This window comes from Mastomys coucha, unplaced genomic scaffold, assembly GCF_008632895.1.
Source record: "Mastomys coucha isolate ucsf_1 unplaced genomic scaffold, UCSF_Mcou_1 pScaffold15, whole genome shotgun sequence".
Classification (NCBI taxonomy): domain Eukaryota; kingdom Metazoa; phylum Chordata; class Mammalia; order Rodentia; family Muridae; genus Mastomys; species Mastomys coucha.
The window spans coordinates 117,916,373-117,927,458 of NW_022196897.1; the positions used below are offsets into that span (position 1 = coordinate 117,916,373).

Genomic DNA, 11,086 nt, shown 5'->3' on the forward strand with positions numbered 1-11,086 from the left:
TTATGCTATTCCAGGCTAATGTCAGCACTCAGGAGGCAGAGGAAGGTGGATTTGTGAGTTAGAGGTCTACCACAATGAGGTCAGGCCAGCCAGGGATACACAGGGAGACCCTGTCAAAACCAAAGCAAAACAAAACAAACGACATGCATTTTAGTTGGCTTAGAAAGTACTAGAGCTTGTATAGCTTTTTCATACATGGGTTTGGTTAACCATTCCCCTTTCCTATTTTTCCTCTACCTCTCAGTCCCTGTGATGGTTTGTATATGCTCGGCTCAGGGAGTGGCACTATTAGAAGGTGTAGCCTTGTGGGAGTAGGTGTGCCACTGTGGGTGTGGGCTTTAAGACCTTCCTCCTAGCTCCAAGGAAACCAGTATTCTGCTAACAGCCTTCAGATGAAGATGTAGAACTCTCAGCTCCTCCTGCACCATGCCTGACTCAACATTGCCATGCTCCTGCCCTGATGATAATGGTCTGAACCTCCGAACCTGTAAGCCAGCCCCAATTAAATGTTGTTTTTATAAGAGTTGTCTTGGTTATGGTGTCTGTTCACAGCAGTAAAACCCTAACTAAGATAGTCTTCAACCCTGTTTAAACATTCCTAACTCTAAAAAATCATAGTAATATGTACTTTTAATCCCAGAACCATCATCATCATCATCACCATCATCATCATCATCATCATCAACAACATCAACAACATCAGCAACATCAGCAACAACATCATCATTGTCAACAAGAACATCTTAGCATCATTCCCTACTCTAGCACTCATTTCTACACTCATATTAAATGTGTTTACTATCCCCTCTTCAGACACTTTTCACTCCTCCACCTCCAATGGCTCCTCTTTTTCCTTCATGGCCCCTACAGACTCCTCTACTTAAATACAGAAATCTAAACATTTGTGTGTGTAGGAGGGAACAGAAAGTGTTTGTCTTCACGATGCCTTCAGGGTTTCTTACTCTGTATAATACTTTCTAATTCCACCCATTTCCATGAAACCTTCAGAATTTCCTTCCGGCTCAGAGCTGAGTAGAATTCAACTGTATACATATGCCTACACCTCATCAACCACTCAGAAGTTGATGGACACCTGGAATGTTTCCATTTCCTAGTGGAAACACAGCAGCTGTAAACATGAATGTTCAGGTCTCTGGTGATGGACTTACAGGCCAGTGTGAGCTGCTCAATGTGAACTTAGGCTCTCTGGAAGAGAGCAGTAAGTGCTCTTAACCACCAGGATGTCCCTTAAGCCCCACCTATGTCTATATATTTAGTGTATGTAGTAAATTACAATGTAGCAAATTGATAAAATTAATAGGTCCAGAATTTTAGGTCTTGAGATGCTTGGTCCATTTTAGAGTTGATTTTTTGTGCAGGGTGGCAGAGAAAGGGCCCTGTTTTCATTTTTCTACATGTAGACATCAGGTTCTCCAAGTACTGTTTGTTGATGATGTTTATCTCAACTGTCTACTTTTGACATCTTTGTAGAACATCAGGGCACTCTAGTTACATGGTGGTATATCTGGATTTCCTGTTCTGTTCCATTGATATACTCGCTTGGTTTGTGACAGTACCACACTGTTTTTGTTACAATGTTTCTGTAGTATAAAGTGAAATTAGGCATGGCAATATCTCCAGCACTGTTCTTTTTGACTGTTTAGGTCTTTTGTGTTTCCATGTGAATTTTAAGATTTGTTTTTCTATTTCTGTAAGAAGAAGCACAAAGATTTTTAATGGGATGGTACTGAATCTGCAAATTGATGTTGGTCAGATGTTCATTTTCAAAATATTAGTTCTAATCTGGGAGCATGGGTAGCAGTGTTTTTCCACTTTCTGCTGCCTTTCTTGATTTCTTTCTCTGTTATTTTAAGGTTTTCATTGTGGAGATCTTTATGTCCCTACTTAGGTTTATTCCAAGACTTTTTTAGACTATTGTGTGGGGGTTATATCACTGATTTTTTCTCAGTATATTTGTCATTGGTACACGGAAGGACTACTGATTTTTGTGTATTGATTTTGTATCCTTCTGCTTTGTTGAAAATCAAAACTGATTTGTCCATCAGTTGTGGGACTTTTCTGGTGTTGTCTTTAGGATCTCTTTTTAGAACCATATCTGCAAATAGGGATACTTCTTCCTTTCCTATTTCCTTTTATTTCCTCATCTTTTTAAAAATTACTTGAGATAAGATTTTTAGCATGTGAACAGGAAATTGTGAAATACTTCAATATTTGTTCATTTATTTTGGTGTTGACTATAGATTTGTTATATATAGCCATTATTATTTTCAAAATAACTCAAATATGTTCCTTATATCCCTATTCTTCCCAGAGCTTTTATCATGAAGGGATGTTGTATTTTGCCAATGGTCCAATCCTACATTTCTAGAGATGATCACATGATGCTTTTCTTTGAGCCCATTTATATGATATTTATCTCTTTGCCAATGTTGAATCATACTTGAATCACTGGACTCAAGCAAACTTGATCATGGTAATAAATGACCTTTTAAATGTGTTTCTATATTCAGCTTCCAAGTATTTAGTTGAGAATGTTTGTGTATATGTTCATTGAAAATATTCATCAAGTTTTCTTTTCTATTGTATCTTTATCTAGTTTTGGTTATGGAGTAATATTGGCTTTGTTTTTAAAAAAGTTTGTTTTGTTTTTGTTTTTGTTTTCGAGACAGGGTTTTTCTGTATAGCCCTGGCTGTCCTGGAACTTGCTCTGTAGACCAGGCTGGTCTTGAACTCAGAAATCTGCCTGCCTTTGCCTCCCAAGTGCTGGGATTAAAGATGTGTGCCACTACTGCCTGGCAAAAGTTTATTTTTCTACTCGATGGACTAACTTGAGAAACTTTGGTTTAGTTCTTTGAAGACTGAAAAATATTCACTGGTGACTCCAACTGGGCTTTGAAGTCATTTTTTAAAATTACTGTTTCTCTTTCCTTGTTACAGGTCTATTTAAAATAGTGATCTCATCCTGTCTTAACTTTGGTAGATCAGAGAAATCAAGAAACTCACCCACTTCTTTCAGGTTTTATGACTCAGTGAAATACAGGTTTTAAAAGGTATACTCTTAGGACTTTCTGAATTTCATTGTAACCTGTAATTTCTCCCTTTTCCTTTGTAATTTTGTTAATTTATGTATTTTTTCTGTTTGTTTTGATTAACTTGTTTAAGAGTTTGGCAATCTTATTTATCCCATCAAAGAATGGATTCTTGGTTTCTCCGAGTCACTATAATCTCTTTTGTTTGCTCCCATTTCATTACTTTCTGTTCCATTTTAAATTATTTATTCCTGCCTAAATAAATAATTTGGGTTTGGTTTGTTCTTGTTTTTTTTTTTTCAAACTCTTCATTAAGTACATCATGAGGGTGTTTGTAGTTGTTCTCTCTCTTGCTCTCCTGCGCCCTCTGTTCTCTTTCCATTTTGTTTTGAGATAGGGACTCACTATTTTAGTCCAAGCCTGAAATTTGTTATACAGTCCAGACTGGCCTTGAACTCACAGAGATACACCTGCCTTTGCATTATGACTGATGGGATTAAAGGTGTGTGCCACCATACCTGACCTTTCCGATTTTTTAAAGTGGGTAGTTATATCTCTAAACTTTCCTCTTAGGACTTCCTTAATTGTATCCCATAGATTCTGATATATTGTGTTTCATTTTCATTCAATTCTAAGAATTAAAAAAATTTCTTTCTTGATTTCTTCAATGACTCATTCATCATTCAACACTGTGTCACTTAACCTCCATAATTTTGTGTATTTCCTATAACTTCTCTTGTTGGTTTCTAGGTTTATTTGATTGTAGTCAGATAGGTTACAAGAATATATTTCAATTTTTATATATTTGTGAAGACTTACTTTGTGTCTCAATATGTGATTTATTTTCAAGAATGATCTATGGGATACTGAAAAGAATATATTTTTGGATAAAATATTATTTTTAAAAAAACCTTTTATGATTTTTGTGAATTTCACATCAATACCCCAAACCTACTCATTTCCCCATTCCTTCATATCTGTTCTCTGCCCTGTAACTTCCTGCTCAAAAGAAAACAAAAAAAGAAAAAGGAAAAGAAAAAAAGAATAAAGAGAAGAGAAAAACCCATCTCACCATGGAAGTTGCACTGTGTCACAGTGTGTCACACAGTATACCTTTTAGCCCAAACAGCTTTACTTAAAAATGTTCATTGCATGAGTGGTTAGTCTGGTTTGAGAGGCCTCTGGCTTTTGCTATACTATCAATACTGGATGCCCACTGGGACTCCTCTAGAATATTTTGTTGTTGCTCTGTGTCATGGAGATCTTGCAACTTTGGATCTGCAAAGTTCCCCTTCATACACTCCAGCAGTCTATAGATAGGGTAGATGTTGTGGTGGACCAACCCAGAGCCCTGGACCTAGGCTTGGGTGGAAGCTGAGTTTGTCAGCCCACCAGCTTTCTTGGAACAATGCCACCAGGCCCGGCTCTCCCACTTTGCCCAGACAGGGGGCAGGCCAGCCTAACTACTTTCCTGTCCCCAGGGTCAGGTCTTCTATGCCCACACCACCAGGGCCAGCTGCACAGGCAAGGTGCAGGGCCTGGTCTTCTGAATGCTGCAGCCAGTGAGGGGCAGGGCCAGATCTCCCGAGTGTCACAGCTGGCAAGGTCTGGAACCAACTCTTCCACACTCATTCCATCAGGGCCAGCTCTCCTGCACCAATGCCACTAGATCCAGCTCTCTCATATTGCCCAGGCAAGGGGTGGGCCAGCACTCCTGCTGCAAGCAAGGGGAGGAGTCAGTTCAGCACAGCACTCAAACATCAACATCATAACCCTAGGCAGCAGCCCAGACCAGGTACATCTGCATGGTCTTTGGTGGTAACATAGGCCTTGGACATCAACACAGACCTTGCTGCTATAGGAGTACGGATCCAGACACGGCCTCCTAGTGGCAGCATAGGCACAGATGTCACTATAGGCTGAGGTGGTAGAGCAGGCTACTCAGATAAGTATGTCTCCCAGTAGCATCATGGCCCTCACACAACAACATGGTCTCAGGCAGCCCCTATCATTGATGTCCACATTGCTTTTTGTGATAACTTGGGCTATGGGCATTGACACAGACCTCAGCTATAGCAGGATCATGGTATCTGCCTGTTCCTCATTGCCCTTGTGTCTTCATTTCCATCCCTCTCCACCATGTACTTCCTTTTTCCCATTGCTCCATCGCATATTTGCTCATTGAAGTGGCACCCACCATGGGACCCCAGGGCAGGTGCTTGGGTGTCTCTCTCTTCCTAGCTATAATATGTTTTAGATGACTGTTAGGACTCTCTGATCTTTGATGTTATTTAACTCGAATACTTCTCATCTATTTTTTTCTCAGATAAGTTGTCCATTGGTGAGAGTGGGGTATTGAAGTAATCTACCTTTAATACATTGGGATTAAGCTTGCCTTATGTCTTTTGTTTTATGAAATTGGGTGCACCTTAGTTTGGTGTATATGTGTTTAGAACTGTAGTGTGCTATTGATTGGTTGCTTCCTTGATATATATGAAATTACCTTCTGTATGTCTTCTGATTAGTGTTGGTTTGAAAAATATTTTGAATATTTTGGTGATATTTTTGGTGTCTTCTGGTTCTATTTTCTTAGAATACCTTTTTCTGTCTTTGAAGGTGAAATATTCCCTGTAGATGGATCCTGTTTTCTAATCCAATCTGCTATCCTATGCCTTTTGATTGGGGAATTGGGACCATTGATACTGTAATTTATTACTGAAAGGTATATATTAATTCCTGTCATTTTGTTGACTTTGTAGTTTTGTTTTTGTTTTTTCCTTAGTTCTCCCAATGCTGTTTTATTCCCTGTAGCCTCTTGGATATGTTTATATCTTTCTGTTTAGTTCAAATTGTTTCTGCCAGTAGTCTCTGTATAGCTGGTTTGGGCATCATAAATTCCTTTATCTTGCTTTAATCATGAATATTTTTTTCCTTTTGTAATCGATAGTTTTGCAAGGTATAATAGTCTAGTTGGCATCTCAGTTCTCTCAGAACTTGACAAACATTTCTCCAAGCCTTTTTAAAGTTTCTAAGTCAGAATCCATAAAGAGGACTCAAAAAGCAAGTCAGGACTCATAAAGAGTTCACTCCCAAGTCTTTTAAAATTTCTGTTGTTTTGATGGATCTGTCTTTATATATGACTTGTTCCTTCTTACTTGCCCCTTCCAAACACTTTCTTTGTTCTGTATCTTTAATATTTTAACTATAATATTATGTGAGTTTTTTTTATGATCTGTCTACTTGATATTCTATATGCCTGTAATAACTAGACTGGCACCTCTTATCCTAGATTTGGAATTTTAATTTTTTTTTACTTTATTGAAAATATTTTCTATGTTTTTAATACAGAATTCTTTTCTGTGTCTACATAATTCGAAGATTTGGTCTTTTCATGGTTTCTGAAAGATCTCATATGTTTGGTTCATGGCTTTAAAAAAATTATTTTCTTTCTCTTCCTCTAAGCAGTCAGAGGTGACCTGTGAAGACGGGTCGCTAGTCTCTCGACCCAGAAAACCCCACAAAATCATGCAAATCAAGAGGTTCAAACCTCTGTGTTCACTTTAAGAACACCCGGGAAACTGCCTAGGCCATCAAGGCTGCAAAGCTACCAAGTATCTGAAGGATGCCACTTTAAAGAAGCAATGTGTGCCATTCCGGCGGTATAATGGTGGGGTTGGTAGGTGCATCCAGGCCAAACAGTGGGGCTGGACACAGGGACGGTGGCCAAAAAAGAATGTTGAGTTTTTGCTGCACATGCTTAAAAATACAGAGAGTAATGCTGAACTTAAGGGTTTAGACGTAGATTCTCTAGTCATTGAACACATCCAAATGAACAAGGCACCTAGGATGCGCTGATGAGCCTACAGAGCTCATGGCCAGATTAACCCATCCATGGGCTCCCCCTGCCGCATGGAGATGATCCTCACTGAGAAGGAGCAGATTGTTCCAAAGCCAGAAGAGGAGGTTGCACAGAAGAAAAAGATATCCCAGAAGAAACTGAAGAAACAAAAACTCATGGCATGGGAATAAATTCAGCATAAAATAAATGCAGATAAACTAAAAAAATAAAAAGTATTTTCTTTGATACAATTCCTTTTCCTTGCCTTGAAGTGCCAACATTTTGTCTTCCTCATGATCCATTCTATTGGTGAGGTGTTCCACTGAATTTTTTTATTTGGTTTACTGAGTCTTTGATATACAGCCTTGTTTCAGTTTTGATTTTCTTCACTGTTTTCTCTTTATTGAATGGTCATTCTTATTGCATTCAGCTATTTGATTATGTTCTCTTCAATGAGGAGTTTATCCCTGTTCTCTTTGGAGGTGTGGCCTTGTTGGAGTAGATGTGACCTTGTTGGAGTAGGTGTGTCACTGTGGGAGTGGGCTTTAACACCCTAGTCCTCCCTGCCTGGAAGTTAGTCTTCTGCTAGTAGCCTTCAGATGAAGATGTAGAACTCTCAGCTCCTCCTGCACCATGCCTGCCTGGATGCTGCCATGCTCCCACCTCGATGATAATGGACTAAACCTATGAACCTGCAAGTAGCCCTAATTAAATGTTGTTCTTATAAGACTTGCATTGGTCATGGTGTCTATTCACAGCAGTAAAACCCTAACTAAGACAAACACAATATTTTAAATTGCAGTTATCTTGCACTTATTAGGTCTGTAAACTTACATGTTTTATCCAACTACAGTTTTATGCCCTTTGACATATTGGTCCTTATTTTTTTCCTCATTGCCCCTGATAATCCACATTCTACCTATTTCTATATATGTATATGTCCCACCCCTGGACCTTATTAAAATTATGGGTACCTCAACTGTTATGAGCCTCAGTATCCTTATCTTTAGAATGGACTAAAAGGCCTGATGAGAAAGTTGTAGGAGTTAATATATGTGCCTGACAGTGAGTGTGGTGACTGTGGCACTGAGTCATTACAAAACAGAAACCCTCCTCGCCCTTTTCCACGGTACACTTCTAGGAAGACTTGCCAGCTCCTTAATGGAGCAGCCAGCTTGTGATTTTTGCAAGAGTTGTTATGGCAACTATATTTTTAAGTGACTAACTTGGCAATGAACATGAGTTTGGAACTATGTGACAATAATAAGAGGTAGGAATAACACATATACAAAGAGAAAGCCTAGAAGACACACAGTAGGTACAGAAGCACCCACTAAGAGCAGACATTTGAGTGAGCTTTTCTGGGGAGATCTGAACCCCAGATAGGACACCAATGACAGATCCAAGACCAGTGTAGTAAACCAGTAAATTTATATAAGGTACGTATTGAATCATGGGTGACTCTATGGCAATTTTGTCAAGAGAAGCCCAACCCAGAATGGGTAACAACTCATGAAAGAGGTAACCTCAAGCTCTCTGTGCAACGTGTAGGCAGCCTGGCTGAGTGGAGAACCCTATCTCCCTGGCACTTGTTGCTGCACATTTAGCCTTGTAGTGGGCTTTACGAGTCTTACAAGTCCAAGGAGCCTCCTGAGATTTATAAGCTTCATTTACTTTTTGAGTCTTGTGGACCTCCCTCTTGTCTCTTGCAGGAAATAATTGAGTTTGAGGAAATTCAGCACAGGATTATTGTATGTGACAGTGTGGGAATGAGAGGAGTCTCATGCTAGAGACAGAGAGAGCTGTGAGCCTGGAATGGCACTGCTGTAGGGTTGTGGCTGTTGCAGCCTTCCGACTCTATTGTCATCCTTTGGAAGGAAAGGAGGACCTTACTCTCTCTATTTTGGTTAGACCAGAAGTCCTCTCTGTTGTTTTACTTTTTGAGTGTTCTTCACTTTTGTTTCTTCCCGCCTACCTGTGTTCTCCACCTGAGAGCTCCTGGGGTAGACTTGACCCCAAACTCTTCCCATAAGTCCCCAGTGACCTGAGTTGATGGAATAGCAATTTACATTCTGGATACCCTTATGCTGGCTGAACCTTGGGAAGGATGTATGAGAAATGGTGTAGCAGGAAGCCAGGGGAGCCTTCTTCCTTCCAAAGGATGGCAATCGGGTCAGAAGGCTTTAATAGCTAATGTTAATGTCTGGGCTTAATAAGGCTGTCCACCATTGCTAAACAAATGAAGGTACTGCCTCAGGGTATCCACTGTTACTCTGATCTGTACCTCAGAACTCGACTTTAAATATGGACGGTACTTTTTAGATCCTCTTGCGTTCTAGATTTAGGTTAGATGTGACCAATGGAAGGAGTTACTGAGACTCGAGGGCAGATGGAAGGGAAGAATACCCTCCACTGCCTGCTAGATAGAACTCCTGTGTTCCATAATGAGCCTTCCAAGCTGACTCCCATTCCCTTTTCCTCCACTTGTTTTTTAGTCCTAGGGGAAGAAGTTGCCTGCTGCTGGTCTCTGGGAGCCATACCCATCCTCGTTGCCCTCCTGATTTCTACTCCACTGATACAAATGCCACTTTCATTCAAGTGTTTTCATTTGAACCAACTGAGTTGAAGAAGTAACGTGTTATCAAGACACTGTGGTGCAAGAAGAAAGAGGAATGGCAGCAAGGATCCTGACTTAGGTGGGCTTGATTTTTTTTGAGACAGCAAGGATGTGGGTTGAAGAGAGGAAAGGAAACAGGAATAAGCTGGAAGATACAGGAGCAGAGAGGAGGGGAATCAAGCTCCGAAGTGGAGCTCTGACTCAGCGGTCTTCCTGGCGCTCCTCGCCTCTGGGTCTGACTCGTGCCGAAAGCTGCAGACATCTTCCTGTGAGGACGGGGTGGTCTCTGTGAGCAGTACAATCTTTGGGAAATGACTTAAACTCTGTTTCTGTGTGGGTTCACTGGTTGATAGGGTGCCTTAAGAGAAGTACATTAGAAAGTCCAGATCAGCTTTGTCTCGTGTATGCACCATGTTCTGTCAAATGCTGTCTTAGAACTCTGCAGACAGTCCTTACCAAAGCCTCTGCAAGAGGCTCACATCAACTATACCCATCCTCAATCTTGGACATCCCAACCTCTAGAACTCTTATAAATAAATTTCTTTTCTTCATAACTTATTCAGTTTCAAGTACTCAGTTATAACCACAGAAAATGGACTAAGAATATTTCTCTGGGTTTGGGAAGAATTTCTTGGCCATTTGACCCAATAGTTTCTTGTGACCTTTTCTGTCCTTGGGGATTGTTGGTCGATATCAGTCTATGAGGGCAAATGGAACAGGGATGACAGATGGGGGGTTGGAAGCTCTGAGTATGTAAGATGAATGATGACATCAGATCCAACTGCAGGGAGACAGATCAACTTTACTTGGGGGTGATTCGAGGCTTATATAGTTTTGGGGACTGGGATTAGGAATGTACAGGATAGGCAAAGGTCATTGGCCATCTCTTTCAAAGTACTTTATGTCTGTGAATGAGTCAGGAACCAGGGTATCATGGCTCCTAGCTCACTTCTGTGTTCTTTTTTGCTGCTGGTGATCTAGAGCTATCTGTATCCAGCTCCCTCCATTACCTGGGCATTATTGCCCATCTCTGGTGTTTGTCACAGGGCTGGAGTGAGGCAGGCCCAAGTTTCCTTACCTGTTCTGCTTTATCCCTTTCGGTGCCCCTACAGGAGTATAAGTAGGAAGGTGCACAGTTTTCATTAAGATGCTTCCAGCAGTTGAGAGGTGGCCTTTTACCATTCTCAATTCCACAGGGCAGCCCAGAACGAGCTCTTTCTTTAAGGTCTGCATATCTGTGTATTTGCAGGCAAGCCTCTTCCTTCTTTATAGTTCTCAAGAAAGGATGTTAAATTGGGTGGAAGGCCATGTGACTTCAATATCCCTTTATTCAAGGACAGTGGTAATTGTCAGAGATAGTTGAGACACACAGAGGCAGGTTTTCTTTTATAATTTGCACCATGATCTTTGAGATCACATCTCCTAGGTGGAGCTAAACATCATTTGTATTGAAGGGATTCTTTCTTTCACCCCAGACTTCTATATATTGTGTTCCTAGGTCTGTTGGAAGAAATTGTATTGCAGCCAAGTGTGGTGGTGCATGCTTTAATCTCAGCACTCAGGAGATGGAGGTAGGTGGAT

The 11,086-nt window shown here is 40.5% G+C and overlaps 1 pseudogene; it reads left to right on the forward strand.

Moving 5' to 3' along the window:
- The first annotated feature begins 1,137 nt into the window (after nucleotides 1–1,137).
- Nucleotides 1,138–7,115, forward strand: LOC116091796 (annotated as a pseudogene).
- Nucleotides 7,116–11,086: the final 3,971 nt, after the last annotated feature.